Source organism: Mus caroli, unplaced genomic scaffold (assembly GCF_978045245.1).
Source record: "Mus caroli unplaced genomic scaffold, Mus_caroli_1 scaffold_10, whole genome shotgun sequence".
In the NCBI taxonomy this organism is placed as follows: Eukaryota; Metazoa; Chordata; class Mammalia; order Rodentia; family Muridae; genus Mus; species Mus caroli.
In genome coordinates, this window is record NW_028227265.1 from 2,464,736 (window position 1) to 2,485,000 (window position 20,265).

General features: G+C 46.4%; 1 long non-coding RNA gene across 3 annotated transcripts in view; it reads left to right on the forward strand.

Annotated features, from left to right (window-relative positions):
- Window positions 1-20,265, forward strand: part of LOC110300474 (uncharacterized) — a 64,161-nt gene that overhangs the window by 36,870 nt on the left and 7,026 nt on the right. The window contains exon 1 of one of the 3 annotated variants that reach the window (XR_015048586.1): window positions 14,880-15,118. The exons of 1 other annotated variant lie outside the window; for it this stretch is intronic. This is a non-coding gene — a long non-coding RNA (uncharacterized LOC110300474). Of the gene's footprint in view, window positions 1-14,879; window positions 15,119-19,832 lie in introns of those variants that run through there. One more of the 3 variants, XR_003837432.2, reaches the window with a different exon arrangement.

Below are 20,265 nucleotides of genomic sequence, written 5' to 3' on the forward strand. Positions count from 1 at the left end.
GGGTGGGGGTGGGGGTGGGGGTGGGGATCTTCTGCGTCTGGAAGCTGTGTTGTAAAACTCAGAGCTGTTTTCAGCATGACTCTGTGTAAAGATGTTGGGAGGAGGGAGGGACACAGGAAGGGAAAGGAGAGAGGAAGGAGGGCAAAAGGAGAAAGGGAGAGAAACATCTCACTGACGTCAAAGGAGACCGCATTCTACAGGGTAACATTACTGGTACCTCCACCATCCACCCCTTCTAATTTACTAGAAACCGAACAGCCTGTTTGGAAACCCAGAGCGTTGCTTGCTGCTCTCCCCTCCTCCCCCAACTCCTCCCTGCCTCATGTTCTCCTTTGACCAAAAGAGCCATTAATTGTTGGGAGTTTGAAAGCTACCTGATTCCTTGGTACAGAGGGGATTTCCACGAGTCATAATTCAGTCCCTGCTTGTGAAGACACTGTAGCTGAAGTAAATTGATCCAGCTGATGACAAAGGGCCCTTGGGGACAGAGAGGTCAGCTCTGCAGCTGGGGCAGCTGCTGGGGTTGTCACATGACTGGCTGTGCTTGCTCAGGCTTGCCCCCAGTGCCCTCATGATCCCCCTGCACACCCCCCACCCCCAGCTCCTGCATCCCTTGCAATCTCTTCTTTGCCTCTCTAGAAGACCAGGATTTGCAGCCTGTCTGGCTTCCTGAGGTGATTTTCCAGGAAGTTGCCAGCCTCTTTCTCCACTTGAAATGTGGGATTAGTACTGGCAAGATGGCTCAGTCGGTAATGTACTGGCCACACAAGCACAAAGACCTGAGTTCAATCCGCCAGAACTCACATAAAAAACTGTTTGGTGACTTGTGCTTGCAAGCCTGGTGCTAGGAAAGTAGAAACAGGTAGCTCTCTGGGTCTTGCTGGCCAGTCAACCTAGTAGCTTTATAGGTGAGCACAGAGCCAGTGAGAGACCCTGTCTCAGAACACAGGATGGATGGCTCCCAAAGAATGATAGCCAAGGTTGACCTTTGACCTCCCCATGCACTGACACACATATGTCAGTGTGACATACACAGGTACATGTACAAATTCAAAACAGAGTGGCTCCCTCCTGGTCGTCCTCTTTGCTGCCCCGACGGGTTCTATAGTGTTTTGCTGAAACCTCTCCCCATTCTGCTATCTGGACATGCAGGGCCTGTTCACGAATACGGTCTGGCAACACTAACTTGTAACCTGGAGTTCCAGAAACAGCCGATTCCACCACCCAGATGGTAGAGTTCAAGCCGCTGGCTAGCCAAGGCTGCACAAGTTAATTTTTATCCCAGTAAAAAATAATAAACACCGCATTAGCAACTACATGTTTATCAATTTTCAGTTCATTTCCAGCCAGGCCATCTCCCTCCTGTGTGTTTTTACTGCTGGCTGATGATCCGGAGTACGTTTTGTGAAACCATATGTGGCTATTTAAGCCCTGGCCTCCGTTGCATTTATGCGATGTTTTCCACCTTAATTGTATAACGCTATTTGGCTCCTAGTGCTATGGTGTTCGACTAGCGCATCCAAATGCTAAAGAAACTGCAGTAAAGCCACAGGACTTGCTTGGGGGTCACCTGGCAGCCCAGAGACCCGTGCTGCTGCAGTAAGGATTTTATATTTCCGCTTTTATAATAAGTCCCAGCAAGCAGGAGTTAAATCACCCTCTCTGGGTAGGAATGTGTCTGTTGTGTTTCTTCTCCTCGTTTTATGGTCGGCTGATATCAGAGGAGGTGCTGAGAACAGTTCTCAGGTGGAGTTAGGGATTCTGACCAGGAAGATGATCCTTCAGACAGCACTAGTGTATGATTGGGTTCAAGGGCAATCACTGGCCCCACAGCTCAGCCTGGTTTTCTTTTTTTTTTCTTTCAAGTGCTTCAGCTGGTTTTATTCTTGGCAGGATTACAGCCCCCATTGACAGTGTCACCTACCCTTTATCATTAGACTGTTGTAGCCAGGGACACCATTTGGCTAGATGAAATGGAACAATGCCTGTGTACAATCATGAAGATACTAAACCCTTCCCCAATCTCTAAGTGCTACTGAATGGAAGTATACATAACAAACTGATGTTGCCACAGAAACACTAGGGGGATGGTGTGCCCTTCCCATGGCTCTCGAGTGCCTAAGGATGTCTACTCCTGGGGACTGGCTGACTGCCCGGGTCTAGTGGACCCTCACAGGATTCTCTTGATAGGAGAGCAGCCTTGGCTGGGGCCAGTAGTCAGTGGGTAGAAGGTTGGTGCTTCATGAAACCCCAAGGATGAGGCAATGTCCCATTTCCCAATGGGTAGTTATGAAAGCACTGTCTTTTTTGGGGCTAGCATGAGTATATAAACTTTAAAACATTCTCTCTGTCTGTCTCTGTCTCTGTCTCTGTCTCTCTCTGTATGTATATGTGTATGTATGTATGTATGTATGTATGTATGTATGTATGAGTGCTGCAGCTCCTATGTGGAGATCAGACAACTTTAGGAGTCAGTTCTTGTCTACTCTGTGGGTCTCAGGGACTGAACTCAGGTCTTCTGGTTTGTTGGTTTCTTTACTTACTGAGCCACCTGGGTGACCCCTTAATGTATAGATTTTTTTTTAATGATGTAAGTGACATAGTCAAATTTCTTATTATCAAATTATTTTATAGGTATGTTTGGACTTATATGTACAAATATGCTTGTTTAAAAACATTGCTTTGGCTTTCGCTTGTTATTCAGGCTCTCCATTACTCTACCTCTCTTTCTTTCTCTCTCTCCCTCTCTCTCTCTCTCTCTCTCTCTCTCTCTCTCTCTCTCTCTGTGTGTGTGTGTGTGTGTGTGTGTGTGGTGTTGGGAACCAAATGCAGGGTGTCTCCACATACCATGTAAATACTCTGCCACTAAGTGAACCCCCAACTGTCTTAGTCAAGGTTTCTATTGCTGCACAAACATCATGACCAAAAAGCAAGTTGGGGAGGAAAGGGTTTATTCAGCTTACATTTCCAGATCATAGTCCATCACTGGAGGAAGTCAGGACAGGAACTCAAGCAGGGCTGGATCCTGGAGGCAGGAGCTGGTGCAGAGGCCATGGAGGCATGCTACTTACTGACTTGCTCCTTGTGGCTTTCTTATAGAACTCAGGACCACCAGCTCAGGGATGGCACCACCTACAGTGGGCTGGGCCCTTCCCCATTGATCACTAATTGAGAAAATGCCTTACAGCTGGATCTCATGGAGGTCTTTTCTCAACTGAGGCTCCCTTCCTCTGAAGACTCGTCTCAAGCTGAAACACAAAACCAGCAAGTACACCAACCTTTCCAGCTTCTTCTTTTTTCTTTTTCTTTCTTTCTTTTTTTTTTTTTTCTGAGACAGGGTTTCTCTGTGTAGCTCTGGCTGTCCTGGAACTCACTTAGTGACAGAACACAGACTTGCTTACCACATCTAACTTCTCCCCAGTGTCTTTGAGATCTAGAACTTTTTGAATCTGTAAACCGTGGCCTCTGGAAAAGCTGTCTCAAGTCACCCCGGGGGTGTGCGTGTGGGGTGATGCTGTATTTCAGATTTCCCAGTGGGCATCTTCTTGCACTGTTTTTGAAAGGGACCTTTGTGGGGTGTGGCTGCACCAGGAGATGCTCAGTTGTGTTAAGGCTATAGAAGTACACTTGCAAAGGACTGAAATGGCACAGGGCTTGGAGTGTTCTATTTCTTGTTGCTGCAAAAGCAGCTCCTGGAAAAATGAAACTTAAAGAAAGTAGGATTTGTTTTGGTTCATGGTGTGAGGGGCACAGACCATCAAGAGGGGGAAGGTGGGGTGCTGAGGGTGGCTGTAGCTTCTGCAGCAGAAGCAGGAGGTGGGTGCTCACAATGAGTCTGTAGCCAGGAAGCATTCATAGATGAACGATGGGCTGAGCTGATTTTTTTCTTTTTATTTATTCTGAGGACTCCTACCCAAGGGGTGGTGCCTCTCGGCCATATGCATAGTGGGTTCCCTTTCAGTCGAACATCTCTGAAAACATCTCATAGATATAGGAAGGAGAGTGTCTTCTAGAGGACTCCAAACCCAGCCAAGATGACAATGAAAAAAATCAACCATCACATCTGAGTTTCTTTCAAAAATTCTTTTTCTATTGAGTATGGAGAAATGGCTAAGCAGCTGAGAACACACATTGATGTTTTTCAGACCCCTCCTCCCCCAGGTTCAGTTCTCAGCACCCTCATGGTGGCTCACAACTGCCTGTAACTCCAGTGCTACAAGATCTAGTGCCCCTTTCTGGCTTCCCCAGGCACTAGGCATGGACATGGTACACAGACAGACAGACAGACAAACAGACAAATGAAACACCTATACACGTAAAAAATAAATAAATTTTCTGAGACACATATACCTCACACACTGATTTATCTGTGTGTGAGGTATGTGTGTCTCAGCAAATGAGTGGAGGTCAGAGAACAACTTGGGGGAGTAGTGTAACCGTTTCATGGTGTGGTGATGGCAGATCAAACCCAAGCCCCTGGGTCTGGTGGCAAGCACCTTCACCCACTTAAGTTACCTTGTTGTCTCCTGAAATTTTTCTTTTTCCATGTGAGGTTTTCTTAAAAACCATTTCAAAACTGTGGGAACATGTGAGAAACAAAACAGAAAGCATGTTTGGAGATGCTCTGGTCCTGTCCTTGTGAGCCACGGAGAGAACTTAGCGGTGCTGGGTTTCTTTCTTCTGACATACTTGAAATTTTCCACAACGAGAACCTAAAATTAGTTTGCAAAGAACCAGAGGCCATGCTTTTAAGAATATCTTCAGACATTTTTAGTCAACAGGGCTGGTAACAAACCTCAGGGGTCCCCCAGAAGTGATGAGGAGATCCACTTCATGCACCATTCCTCAACAGAAGCACCCGTTTCTTAGTATCCTAATTGGCATGCAGAGGCTCAGCCTAGGAGGGCAGAGGAGGGCCTGTAGCTACACAGACCTAGAGGCAGGCCTGGTGGGTACATGGTCTTGGTGGTGGCATTAAAGAAAAGAATCAGTAATGTCCCTCTAGTGTGGCAGCTGTGGCCTACACAGCCCAAGCAGGAGGGAGTGTGAGCAACTGTCCTGCAAACTCGGTTGCAGTCAGGCAGGAGAACTTGGGCCTAGCAGCCCCGATGACCACGTTGAAAGAGCCGAAAAGCTATTCCACTTTTACTTCATACTCATATTGATAGGCTGGCTCTCCCAACATTATTAATTCAAAAACACGGTGGTAGAACAGGACACCTTCCATACGAGACCGTAGATCAGTTTGTCATGGAGTATTGTTGAGATTAAAAATGTCTACTGTGCCTGTGTGAGAAGTCTGGAATTCTCTGGAATTATTAGTAGAAAAAAAAATGCCCCTAAGGGTGCATTACGCTATGACACAATAAGCTGATTATAACTAGGATCGATTTACTTCTGGCCTTTATTTTATTTTATTATTTTTATTGTAGCCCCAATCATATCTCATATTTCTGAATAAAGAGGGTCAGAGTTGTTTTGAAAGAGCCTCCCCTCAAACATGAAACATACACACAGTCTCTCTCTCTCTCTCTCTCTCTCACACACACACACACACACACACACACACAACAGTTTCAGAGTATCTGTCTCAGCATTTCAGTACTGGCAGATTTATTGGAATGTAGAAAAAAAAATCAAAGAAAATAAACAAAACACCCATGTGCTCAAACTGAGAGCAGATTCTCTTTTGGACAGTGTGTGTGTTTTTCTGATGAGCTAAGTGTTGATTCTAACCCAAAAAGGCTGGAAAGTGTGAGCTTAGATAAGTGTCTGCTGGATTCAGGACTGCAGCGTGGAGGCTGTGAAGTGGGCGTTAAGATCACCGGCTGTAGCCGCAGAATAAAGTTCACCCTCACTTATCCTCACGGTAATTGGTTACTGAAGTGAACAAGTTACTGTCCAGAAACCCTCTGTTAACTTCAGGCTCAACTCACAGGGGCGGATGCTTCAGGCCAGGCGAGGGATCACAGATGAAGTCTACAGGCGTTGTTTTAACAATGTCAAGTGGCCCCAGTCCAAGCTAGAAGTTAAACCGGAAGATGGCTATCAAATGCAGTTGTTGGGTCTGGCACAATCGCTCTTTGCTGAGCTGAGCAGAAAAGAGATATTTCTCTGTGGATTTGGCTCATGGTCCCACCATGCGGTCTTTCATCTGCATCTTCCTATTGGCTCAAGGGAAAAACAAATCTTGCGTGCACAGAGGAGTTGTCCCTGAGAGTTGACATCGGTCACCCGTGGCCCCTGCTGGGCCCTCCACCTACGATTTCCTATTACGCTGCTTTTCCAGCAACTCAGACAAGCGACCTCATGAAGTGGTTGAAGCTGCCTTTTGGTTGTAGTTAAAACATATTCCAGCAGGTCGATTTCACATGCTATGATAAACAGGGCAACCTCCTCCTGTGAGCTGTGATATCTTACATTTGCAAGCGTGTGTGTGTGTGTGTGTGTGTGTGTGTGTGTGTGTGCATGGAAAACGGGCTGGTTGTGCTGAGCAACGTTGCTTTGACCACAGGGCCATTTCTGCAGAATTCTCTTTTGTGTGGCCGTTCCCCCTTCAGGTCAGTGAATAAACTCATCATGACTGGCAAGGGCACTTCGCTGCAGAGCTTAATGTGCAACTCGTGGTTTTCCTCCTGTGTCAGCAGTTAGCCATACAATTTGGTAAATAAGGGTTCAGGGAGTCAAACGCATTTGTCAGCCAGGGGAGGAGGAGAAGGAGAAGGGGGAGGAGAGAGAGGAGGAAGGGGAGGAGGAGGGAGAGGAGGAGGAGAAAGTTTTGAAATCCATGTCTGTTGTGGCTGTAAGAGGTAGGATAATTTAAGTAACCTGGAAGAGCTGTGGGCTCACCGGTTTCAACAACAGGAAAGTCTCTTGTTTTAAAACCCTCCTAAAGTAACATGTGGGCTTAGGGAAGAAAAAAAGGAAGAAAAAAAAAAAGCAGGCCTGTGGTTTGGTGATTGTATTTCCTTATTGATATAATGGCTGCTGACGCAAGGCCTCCTGGGATTGCTGTGTGACCGCAGGACCGACAGTTACCCTACCGGGTTCTGAAACACAGTCGGGGCTTTCTGGACAGATGAGAAGTCTAAAAATTTCCCTTTTCATTTCCTCTCTGGTGTGACTTTGTCATTTTTTGAAACGCTAAAAGGGAATTTTGCTTACAGTTTTAAGTTTATCTGGCCAGGGTGGCTTCCTTTATACTCCCCCCAAACCCCGCACTCCAAAAACCCAAACTTAAAGACAAAAACATAAATTCTTATAGACCCTTCCTCGCCTCAACCTCCCTACCCCCTCACCTCATGGGACTGTGCCTGGTTAATCTGCTCTTTAGGCCAGACATTTAAATAAGCAACTCTTTTTAACACACACTCCAACACCTCCACCCAACCATCTTTGGGGGCATGGGTGGAGAGAACAGGCAAGGTGCCTCGTGTGTTTCTGGAATCTTCTCCTTCTCCCAGCCTATGGGATGTTCCTTGGGCAAATGCTCTAGGACCTCTCCATAAGTTTTGGGATAAGTGGAAGCAGATCTACTCCTGTGTGACGTTACTCGCTCACTACGGAGTGGAAGGCTCTGCTGTGTAGAGGTGCGGTGTTGGTTGAGCACCCCAAACATTTTGCAGTCCAGTTAAACCCCAGAGAGATGCTGCTTCTGAAGTGAACTGGAGAGACCCCTGACCCAAGACAGCTCCTGAACTTGCCTGAGGCCACTCTTATTTTCTGTGTGTAGGAGAGATGGCAGGGTAAGGACAGAGTGCACCTTGCATTCACCCAAATCCTCTGCATTCGTGGTTCCGACGTGCTTCGCCCCACATGTTGAACATGCTTGTTTTCATGCACATGTGCATTCTTTATGTCACGGGGCACAGTTCCAGAATGTCTTTTAAAGATAACATTTGGAAACAGTGTGTATTTCAAGACTCCAGAAAATTAATAAGCACGGTTAACTCTCACCAAAACATGCCACTCTGCCAGTCCTAGGTCCCTGGAACCTGAAACCCGGAGCTCGGATGATTATATGCCCCTCCCAAATAAGCCTGATAAATCTGACCCAAACCTGTCTCCAAGGCCACCAGGAAGTGCAATCCTGCCAAGAATGAAAGATAACAACTGCCAAAGTCTTAAGGTTACAGAGAGAGCAAGAGGGATGCAGGCCTACTGTGTGTGCACAAGGTCCATGATGTACAGGGCGTGTGCTCAGGAGTACAGGGGTTTCTGGGACCCACGGGAGACTTGTTCTGGAATCTGCGGATTCTTGTCTCCAATATACAATGTTTGCATAGGATAGACAATACACCATCTGTACACCAGTCCCTTCAAAGTTATCGTGCCTAACTTTAAATGCTAAGCACTGGATATTGTACCGTATTGTTCAGGGATGGCAGCAAAAAGCCTGTAGTAAAGATGAAAATCTCTCTCCATTTGAAGTTGGTTGACGCCATGGCTGCAGAATTCACAGATACAGAGTCCCAGCTGTATTGGGTATGTGTACATGGGTTTCATGTGTTTACATTGTGTGGATGCAGTTAACAGGTATGTGAACAGATACTATTCTAAACACTGTGAGTGTATGTGTCCATTGGGTGCTCTTATGTGCACATATGAGCATGTATTCAGAACATGTAGGAAGATGTGCTATGTGCACGTGTGTGCTATTTGCACATCATATGTGCATTCTTGCATGCTCCCTGTTGTGTAGCATACTGGATGCCACAGATGATCTGTGGACAATGACAGGAGTTGCTGGTAACCTGAATGTGTGTGCATGCACACATACGTGTACTTCATGGGACTTGGTGCCAACAGTGCTCCGAAGGTGTCTGAATTTAACCTGTTGGGATCTCAGGATGGGTGACTGTGAGACTGCAAAGACAAGCAGCCTCTTGCTGTGTTTCTGCCTGCCAGCCTCTCCTAAGAGTTACCTGTTTCCTTTATCCTTCTTTTTCCTTCCTTTCTTCCTTCTTTCCTTCTTCCTTCCTTCTTTCCTTCTTCCTTTTCCTTCCTTCTTCCTTTTTCCTTCCTTCTTCCTTTTTTCCTTCCTTCTTCCTTTTTTCCTTCTTTCTTTCTTTCTTTCTTTCTTTCTTTCTTTCTTTCTTTCTTTCTTTCTTTCTTTTCTTTCTTCCTTCCTTCCTTCCTTCCTTCCTTCCTTCCTTCCTTCCTTTCTTCCTTCCTTCTTTCCTTCCTTCCTTCCTTCCTTCCTTCCTTCCTTCCTTCCTTCCTTCCTTCCTACCTTTGTCCTTCCTTCCTTTATTTCTTTTGCTCTTTTTGAGACAAGATTTTATGTAGCCAAGCTGTCCTGAAAAGTGCTATATAGCCGAGGAAGACCCTCTCGTCCGCCTCTGGGTTACAGGTGTACACTACCATGCCTGGGTCTTGGTAAAGTCTTTTTAGGTGCCTTTTGTCTTCTGCCTCAGGGAAGATGTTTTGTGACGGAGAGTGTTGGAACTAAGGCCCTGTGTATTCAGGAGACAGAAGGAGAAAGCAGCAGCAGGGGGTGAAGTCCAAAAGATAGCACAAGTCTGTATTCAGAAAACACAACTCATGTCCCTCCTCCCAGGACTCGAAGTCTGTCCCAGTTTCCTGCCTCTGACCTTACAGTAAGCGCTGACCCACTTTGGGCTATTTTTTTTTATTTGTTTCTTTGAAAATGCTCACTATGTGATTACGGTTGACTCTTGTCAACTTTGCTCCGATTCCTCCACCCCGCCATCTGAGGCCCAAAGTGCAGCTCTTCTCCTCCTCAGTTCCGCTAATTATGGGTGAGCGGAGCCAAAGGATGGTAGGGCTCTATTGGTGATGTGACACTCGGGTGACCCACTTCTTCACAATCACAGGCACAAGGACAAGAGGCTGTGTAGAACTTCGTACCTGCCTTGCTTTTGTCTGAGGTTTTCCTCTCTGAGGTAAACCATGGGAGCTGACATCTTGCCAGGTTCCGTGTGTGTGTGTGTGTGTGTGTGTGTGTGTGTGTGTGCATAAGGGGCAGGGGCAGACTCTGTCCTGGGCTCTCTCCCAGGCTTGCCCTTTGGGCCCAGGGCGGTGAACGTATTCACACTTATCTAGGATTACAGCCCAAGTCAACAGTGAGACCAGGAAGTGGGCGCGAGACCAGCCTGGCATGCTGACTATGGGTATTTGCTTTTCTCTTCCAGCAAACTTTGATTTACTCTTTAAAAAGTCACCGCCGAGGATGTGGCTCTTGAAAGGTTTAGCTTGGCACTCAAACCTAAGTCACATGTTGATAAAGAGGGAGAGGGAAGGCCAGTCATTACGTTGTTCAGCTTTATCATTAACCCTGAGTTTGGAATCAAGCTTGCTTTCAGGAGGGCTGGTTGCCCAGTGCGAGAGCAGGTGGCAATTCCCCATTAACCAGGTGTGGTGACATCCTTAGCAGAAAGCAAACCATCACGACTGGGGCAGGCATAGTGGACAGCCCTGCGGGGGATGGAAGACAAAGGGCTCTGATTTCAGACATCTTTGGCCTCAGTTTCCTTGGCTGTGAAATAAGAGAAGATAAGAATCAAATAAATCAAGCTCCTAGGTTGCTTTGAGAGCCAATAAGGGAGCAGATGAGAGAGGACGGTGGTGTTCAATAAACAGTGGGGTAGCGTTTGTCAACATCAATGTCACATGTCATTTAAGTGGCTGAAATATAGCTTCTGTCTTTTCTTTCTAGAAATTTCTCCAGAGTCTCCTTCAAGGACTAGAGTCAAAGAAGTGTTTGTGTGTGTGTGTGTATGCGGTATATGTATGTCTGTACTGTCTGAGTGTATGTAAATGTGTGGTGTGTGTGTATTCATGTGTTTGTGATATATATATATATATATATATAATGTATGTTTGTATGTGAGAGTATGTGTGTTTGTGAATGTGTGGTGTATATGTGTTTGTATGTGTATATCTGTGTGCATGTAAATATATGTGGTGTATGTATGTATGTGTGTGTGTGTATGTGTGCATGCTTGTGTGTGGTATATATTATGAGTATATGTGTGTATGTGAGTATGTGTATGAGTAGTATATATGTGTCTCTGTGTATGTATGTCTGAGTGTATGTTTGTGGTTGTGTGTATGGATATGTGCATGTTTGTGTGTGGTATATATATGTATGTGTGTGTGTGAGTGAGTGTGAGTGTGTATGTGTGTCTGTATGTGTTACTGAAGACTGATTAAACCCAGGACCCAGCACATACCAGGTAGAATGTGCTCTACCATTAACCTATATCCCTGGCCCCTTTTGCTATTTATTTATCTATTTATTTTAAAACATCCGAGACACTTTATCTTGTAAAATGGAGTAAGGAGGAGAGTTATCCTCCTACCTCGGCTCTTCTGAAGTAGCTACGGTGGCAGGTCTGTACTACCTGGTTTAACTTGGAGAACATGCACACCTCACTGGGAAGCAACTTGGAACTGGTTCCTGGGGGGGGGGGGGTTGGGTTAAGGTTTCCTTTCTCTTCTGCTGACAGCACTTCCGCATTAAATTCAGTCGTCAGCAAAAACAGAACAAACTGAGAATAAAGAGGCCGGAGGGCCCTTGTTGCACAGTAAGGGTGAGTCATGGAGGTGTGAGCAAGGCCACTCACCTCCTGTGCCTAAGGCATAAGAAGAGGGGGAGAGGGTCACCTAGTAAGGCCACAGAAGTGGGCATGGTGGGTCTGCCTTAGGAGCTTCAGATGAGAAACGTGTTGTCCCCCCAGAGTTTAGAAGGCAGTAATAATCTGGGCTCAAGGCCAGACTGCATTTTACACTTTAAACTGTCAAGCACTAGTAATTCCAAACAATGTTAGTGATAAAATCTCCCCGTCTGGGCAGCTGGCCTTTCTGCCCCTCTCAGGGCACATGAATAAATGGGGGTAAAGGCACAGAGACCAAGTTGTTTTTGCACTAGAGGAGACAGGTACTCAAGGGATCTTGGGGTCCAAGAGTCCTGTGAGAAAGAGGAAGAGAGAGGGGAGTGGGCTCTCAAGTGGAGCCTACCTTGGGGCCTGGATCACGTCCTCTTCAGAGGGAAATAGGTTAGCAGACAGCCCTGTAAACCAGGACTCACAACCCCCTGCATAGAAAGATGCCTTCTCCTTCCAAACACCCCCACCCTGTCTTCTTCTGCCTCTTCAGGAGCCATTCTCCTGAAGACTGAGGCTTACCTATGGGAACAGGTTTGTCTCAGCCTTGAAATCAACGAGTGAGATGAACAGACCTGTGTCCATTGAACAGATGAGAAAAACTGAGGCTCCAACAAGAGCCAGGGACTCTTTCTGCTTTCGAAGCAAAGGAGAAGGGTTGTGGATTCATTTAGCCCTAGAGTCTGCTGCCCCTAAACCACAAAGGCCCTGGAGTTTCTGGGTGAAGCCTACTGAGGAGGTAACAGGGGTTCTTTTCATCTGTTATTTTAAGGGGTGCACAGAGTCCAACCCCCAGACTCAATAGGCCAGCTTTATGTTATTCAGAACAACACAGACAAGTCATCTGTGAGAAGCCTTGAAGTGCACCATGGCAGACAGGCAGAGAAACCCTTTACAGACAATGCCTCTCTCAGAGTGGGGCTTTCCTGTGTGGTATGGAAGGCTCCCTGGTACAAAGTCTCTCTAAGGCAACAAGTAGACACGTGTCCCCTTCTGATTCCTGGTTCCTGCTAGAGGCTGGCCTAACCCTGAGGCCCACTCAACCAAGTGCTTCCTTGTTCCCAGGGAGTTATTTAGGTGTAGAAACATCCTCTCTTGAGGTTTGTCTCTCTCATATACTTCTCTGGCCCCAAGCCTTGAGGAAACCCCAGGAAAATGGGAGGGAGGCCCTTTACAGGGTCAGCCTTGCTCAAGGAGAACACGGAGTGAAAAAGGAACCTTGTTCTGACTCAGGAGAAGTCTCTTGTGTCCTCTAGGCTCCAGCCTGAGCTGCGGGGCTGTCCTGAAGGAATAGCTAGCCCCTGACCACAGGCCTGCTGGGGCTGGCCAAGGGCCCAGGCCTAAGGAACAAAAAGCAAGTGGGCTGGGAACACCTAGGGCCTCAAGATGACCAACATGCCAGACAGTGGTGGGCTTTCCCCCCCTGCCTCTCTTAGAGTTTGGTTTCTTCCAGATTCCGGATTCCACAGATGTCTCCCTTGGAAAAAGGAAGCCGTGGTCTGACTGGGTTATTTATGTGTGTGGCCTCATACAGTATCTGCCTTTGTTCCACAGAGCAGCAGCCTAAAAAACCAGCTGGGAAGGGGCACTGTGTGTTCAGCGGCTTGCACAGGAAATTGGAAATCGGAGACCGCGGGGATCAACCCCCCTCCTCCTCTGACTCATGCTTAAACAAACCCAACACACCCCCGACCTTTGCTCCCTGCATCTGCAGCAGGCCCTATGCACCAACAGCTCCCTCGCCCACCTTTGCTGGCACAGGGCTCACTGGCTCACTGAAGGTCAGCACACAATCAACTTCCTGAGGGAGAGAATCCTTAGATGTAAGCCAAAGCTGCGACTGTTTTTTTTTTTTTCCCTTTCCCCTGAACAAAGTGAATTCTTAATGTTCAACACCCCCCTCCCCCTGAAATGTCTCCTCCATTATATTCATCAATGCAGAGATAGAACATTTGGCAAGATTATTTTAAGTAGCTCTCCAACCTGTGATCATAATTTAAAATCAAGGAATTTGCTGAGCAGCTGTAGTGAAGAACAAAGGGCCTGGGGGGGGGGGCGGGGAGGGGAAGCTGTGGCAGCTAAGGCCTGGGCTAGTACCAGAGCCAGCTGTAGACGTGGAGTGTGCACACAGTCTGTGGGGAATAGACCTTGCTGTCCTGTCTCACTGGAGTCTCATCTGCCTGACCTGACCTACTACACACAGCTCTTGGAGATACATAGCTGGTGAGGGGGGTGGGGGTAGCGGTGGGGGCTAGAGCAATGGCTCCCCTGAGTAAAGTGCTTGCTGTGTAAAGAGGAGGCCCCCAGTACCCACATAAGAAGTTATGTGTGGTGGACTGCAACCTGTAAACCCAGTGTGAGAGTAGGAAAGCTGGAGGACCTGGGGCCTCAATGACCAGCAAGTCTGGCTGTGGGAATCAGTTCTTTCCTACCTGTGCAGCCCAGGAATTAGACCTAGGTTGTCAGGATCCACATATCATTGAGCCACATATCATTTAAAAATTTTTTAAATTTATTTATGTTTTATTTTATGTATATGAGTACACAGTTGCTATCTTTAGACACACCAGAAGAGGACATCAGATCCCATAACAGATGGTTATGAGCCACCATGTGGTTGGTAGGAATTGAACTCAGGACCTCTGGAAGAGCAGCCAGTGCTCTTAACTACTGAGCCATCCTTCCAGCACTGTCATTTTCTTTTAAACTTACTTATTTTATGTATATGAATATACTGTAGCTGTCTTCAGACACACCAGAAGAGTGCATCGGATCCCATTACAGATGGTTGTGAGCCACCATGTGGTTGGTGGGAATTGAACTCAGGACCTCTGGAAGAGCAGTCGGTGCTTCTAACCGCTGAGCCACATCTCCAGCCATTTTCAAGATCTTCACCTCATCTTTGGGTCTCCTGCTGCACCTGAAGCTCCTCCCTGATTAGCTACACACTGGACGGCCCTTGAGATTGCAGGATTCACACCTCTATCTGCGCCAGGACTGGGGTTACTGATAGTTTAAGTGGGTACTGGGGATCAGAACTTGGGTCCTCATGCTTGTTTGGCAAGCACTTTCTCCACTCTCACATCTCCCAGCTCATTGGTCACCCAGAGCTGCTGCCGGTCTTCCCTGAGGGGCATAGCAAAGAGCTCTGGACACTGTTGTGTGGCCAAGCCTGTCACGCTTGGGAAGCTGATATTCAGCTCGGTTGCTCCCCCCACCCCCCACCCCCGCCGGCTCACCCCAGCTCCGCTTTCTGAGAAAACAAGGCTGAACTTTGCTCAGCCAAAGCCTAATTTCCCTGAGGTCTGCTGTTTGTTTGCCAGCCCTCCTCCCTCCAGCTGCTCAACTGTTGACCAGCCTCCCTTACCCCGTTCTCTGCTTCCTCAGCTCCAGTACCTACTTCCTGGAAGGCAGCCATATGGGGCCCAGCAGATGGAATGTAGGCCCTGTGCTGGTGGCTATGATCTGCTGGGCCTGACTCTACAACCGAGGTACCCAGGCAGACTCAGTGGATGAGCTTGGTACCTTTGAGGCCACTGGGCCGAGCAGAGATGAGCAGTGCGGCTCCAGGGCTCCAGGGCTTCGGGGTAGCTTTGCTTGACACACACTTTAGGTTCCTTGCAGGATGTTAGAACAGAATGGGGGTGGGGAAATAAACATAGAGAGATAGACAGACAGAGACAAACAGAGAGAGAGAGAGAGAGAGAGAGAGAGAGAGAGAGAGAGGAGAGATACACATAGAGGTGGTGGTAGGAAACAGAGAAAGACAGACAGACACAGAGAAAGAGAGAGAGACAGAGAGAGAGCTGACAGTAATGGAAGACCAGTGATAATGAAGAACAGCACCTTTCCAAAGCCATTGTGTTCTAGAACTTTCTTCAAACTTTCCTCCTCTTCCTCCTCCTCCTCTTTCTCCCCTCTTCTTCCTCTTTGTCTTATCCTCCTCTTCTTTCTCCTTCTCTCCTCTTCTTCCTCTTTCTCCTTCATTTCCTCCTCCTTTCTCTTTTAATTTTCATTATATTTTATTTATTTGTGTTTATGCCATGTGCACTGTGTCTCTGTGTGTTTGTGTGTCTCTGTGTTTGTGTGTCTATATGTGTGTGTGTATGTCTGTGTGTGTGTCTCTGTGTTTGTGTGTCTGTATGTCTGTATGTGTCTCTCTCTGTGTCTGTGTGTGATGGTGTGTGTGTGTGTGTGTGTAGGTCAAAGGATGACGATTTTTTCCACCTATCATCTGAGTCCCAAGGTTTGAACTCAAGTCATTTGGCTTGGCAGCACTTCTGGTTGAATCATCTTCACAGCCCCCAACTTTCTATCATCGTATCTTTCCTGTTTCTCTTGGCTTCTCTGTTTCCATAGAAATGACATCTGTGGTCCTTTGGTCGTTATGCCCTTCTAGACTTTGTTTTGGGCTCTCTCCTCCTCTGTCACACCCCAAATTTTAACTGGTTGCTGATGTGGCTCCCAAGAATGTATAGTATAAGGCGGCATTCTCCATGACAGTCCTACTGTGTCACCTAACACCCTCACACCAACAGTCTCAGCTGGGCCATAGAACGGGCTTTGATTTCCCGGAAGCACATTTTTAATAGCTTGATGTAATTCCTTTGTTTGTTTTTCAAGACAGGGTTTCTCCGTGTGTAGCCACAGCTATCCTAGAACTTGCTTTGTAGACCAGGCTGACCTCAAACTCACAGAGATTCTCCTGTGTCCGCCTGCCACATGCTGGGATTAAAGGCATACACCAGCACGCCTGGCAACTTGATGTAATTTTTTTTTTTTTTTGGTTTTTCGAGACAGGGTTTCTCTGTGTAGCCCTGGCTGTCCTGGCACTCACTTTGTAGACCAGGCTGGCCTCGAACTCAGAAATCTGCCTGCCTCTGCCTCCCGAGTGCTGGGATTAAAGGCGTGCGCCACCACGCCCGGCTTGATGTAATTTTTAACATTTAAAAAACAGGAAAAAAATTTCAAAAGTCTAGATTTTTAGTTTATCCTGCATCACCACTGGGCTTACTCTGTGTCCACTGGTCTCTGCACTGCACCCCATCTGTTCTGAACAATAGCTACATCGAAGCATGCCTGTCTTGGCTTTGGGGCTGGGAATTAGACACACTGATGAATAGGATTATAGTTCCTCATCTTCTAAACCACCTCACCGATGGACCATCTGACCCATCCTTCCAGGCACTTTAGTTACGCCCTGGGTAAGGTATCATCTTCCTGGCAATTATTTCCCACCTCTGTAGACTCACAGACGACCATGTTTTTCACAGGTGACCATGTTTCTCACAGGCACATCTTGTCCAGGCTTCTCAAGATCTTTCTGTCTCCAGGAAGCCTTGCTCATGCATTATTGCAAACACAGAGGCTATATGTCCCTCAGTGCCTTGACTTCTATCTTTCCCTCCTCCAAGGCCTCTCTGATCCTTCCTCCCTCTCTCCTTCCCTTCTTTCTTCCAACCCTTCTAAAGATGTACAATAAGCAACCCTAAGACAGGCTTTTAAGATAATGACCTCTCATGTCCGTATCAGCCGGGTCAAGAATTAGACTGTCTTCCCTGAGCTCCTGCCTCTTCTCCCATTCTGAACGCCAGAGGAAAAGTCCCTTGATTTTCTTGTTCTTCTATCAAAATGTGTGCATAAATAGATGCTAATTGTAGTTTTATTCTGAATTGCCACTGGGAGCTGCTAATATACAGAACTCTACGGGTCCACTAGCTCCTGGCCGTCAGCCATGTTGGAATCCCATGTTGGAGTCCCAGCTGATTTGACTGGACATCATGGTAGATATTGAGAGAGACATGCCAGTGTCTCCCACAGTGACTCTGGGGTTATCTTAGACAGATATGTTGCTATTTGTATATTTTCAAGGTAAATGTGTTCAATTTTATAATGTTATAGCCTCCTGGGAATTGAACTTTTATAATGAAAAGAGATGCTCTTTATTCCTGGTAATACCTTTTGCTTTATATTCATTGAGTTGTTATTCTGTTTTACTTTAAGAAAGTAAGTGTTCTATGTACACGTGTGTCTGTGTGGGTATGCACATGTAAGGGCAATGCCTTTGGAGACCAGAAGAGAGTGGAGTTACAGGTGAGTGAAGCCAGACTTTTTACACGGGTGCTGAGGGTTCAAACTCAGACCCTCATGTTTGTGCAGCAAGCTCTCACACCCATGGAACCATTTTCACAGCTCGGAAAGATGTTGTTTCTGTCTTGTGTTACTTGCACCCTCGGTATGGCTTTCCAGTGCTGTTTTTCTGTCTTTAGTTTCTCATTGACAGACTTCTCACTTTCCCTCTCTTCGGCTTTCCTTGTTCCCTCTCAAGCAGGCCTTTCACGGTATGACCTGGTGGTCTTTCTCTTTATATTTGCCTAGCATTGTAAATCATTTTCAATTTCTCCCTACACGCTAGAACCTCTCCTACAAACACATTCAACTGTCTTCTATACAAACACAGCCAGCTTCTTATTCCTGCGGCCTTCCCTCTTTTCTAACCAAGAATCTAGAAGGTACTTCTTTTGGTGAAAATTCTTGCTAGGACAGTTTATCGACCCTTATGTTTCTTTCCACCCTGCTTCAGATCCACACTGACAAGCTCGGATCAGTGTCCTGTCATGATGGATTAGCTCAGCCAGGAGAAGTTTACACATCACTGGAGAAGTGTGAAGGGGGAGTGGGGATGGAAAAAAAGTCGAGACGCAGGAAGAGATTTATAATGTTTTAAACTACACAGCCCAGCCCGGAACTTTCCATAAAAACTTACTCCTCACTCTGCCTGTTCCTCACTTTTATTGCCAGAGTATCTGAATGGGCAACCCAGGCTTGCTGTTTCCATTACTGAAGCACACACTTGTATTTAAATGGTGTGAGAACCACCCTGCTTGCCCAAGTACGGTTTTAAGAAACAAAACGGAACAGGGTCTTGTATAGCCCAGGGTGGCCTTCAAGCTCTTTTTTTTTTTTTTTTTTTTTTTTTGTAGCTGAGGATGACCTTGGACTTCTGATCCTCCTGCCTCCACTTTCCAAGTGTTGGGATTACAGGCATTCTCCACCATGCCTGGTTTCATGAGGTGCTGGGGATTGAACTCAGGGCTTTATGTAAGTCACATTCCCAGCTCTATGGCAGGTTTCTCTTGGTCCTTATCCTGTCTGGTCCTTTAAAGAGTTTGAATCTCTCTCTCTCTCTCTCTCTCTCTCTCTCTCTCTCTCTCTCTTTCTCTCTCTCTTTCTCTAAAACTCTGAAACTCTTCTCCCCTAGGTGCTGGGAGGCTTGAGACTCTGGGGTCTCCCAACTTCTCCTTCCATTCCTCCTTCCACTTCCTATGGTTTCTTGGTCCTCTTTTGGCTTCTCTTTCTATTTCTTATTATGGAATCCTCCCATCACTTCTTTTGATGCCCAGAGCTACCCTTCCGGCCAGGGCCATTCAGTAGGGTTCTACTCTTGCCTTTCTTGATGACTGTTGTTTATTTCTTCTGTGTGTCCTAGAAGCCCTTCAAAATTATTCTTAAAGTTGAGTTCATAGTTTCCACCCACAGACTTCCTCTTTCTTGTAATCCCCCCCACCCATGTGTGAGTATCATAATACAACCCCCACTCCGCTCCCATTTTATCCCTCATATTAGAAACCTTTTCTCTTATCTCTGTTTCTTCATTCTGTAGACTTCACAGGATTCATTCAGATGTCTCAGTTCTAAAAAGACAAAACAAAAGAAAACAAAACAGGACCTTAAAATGCATATATGGAAAAGAGAAGTGTATTTCAGTAATGAGAAACATGGGTCAAATGTGGGTCTGTCTAGGACTAGAGGGTACTACACATAACACTTACAAGTTTTGAGGTTGCTTTTCCTCAGCCATAAGATGGGAGTAAGGCTCATTAACTCACCAGTTTATTGACTGGATTAAATGATTTACAAATATATAAAATACATATTGGAGATGGTGTCTTCTATACAGTCAAGTTCACAGTAATCACTTTTCCCCCCTCAGTCTCCAGAGTGCTGAGATTACAGGCGTGATCCACCATGCCCGGCTCATTAATGAAAACGTTGTTTCATAATGTAAGTTTCTTAAGAGCAAGGTTCTGTTTGAGTTAATCAGTGTAGCTCCAAGTGCTCACTGAATAGTGATCAAATGAGTAAATGAACACAGCATCGTCTTCCTAACTCCATGCCTGACAGAAAAGGCAAATCTCCGTCTCTCGTCCTGTTTAATGATGCCTGGTTACAAGTCATCGCTAATTTGATGTTTTTGTTCTATTTTTGCCTGGTTGAATGGCTTAACTCCATATCGAATGGCTGCTAGGAAGGGAGAAGAAAACACGAACTTCTAAACCCACTCAACCTTAGCTTGTTGTTGGTCTCCCGCAAGCTGGCATGCCTGGTTAATTGTCTAGTAGTTTAACGTTGAAGACAACTAACTGTCCTTGATCATCATCAGCTCCCATTGCCTCTTTTCATTTTTGCTTTATTTAGGTAACTGCTTCACCCCTTCACCTCTGATCTTTATTGAACAGTCTCTTGAGTTCCAGGCAGCCATCTGGTCTACGCCCCTACTTTCGTTTTTCTGCTTTCACCTTCCTCCTCCTCTTTGGTCTTAAAGGTGGGGAATTTTGGCTGCTGTTGTCCTGAAAAA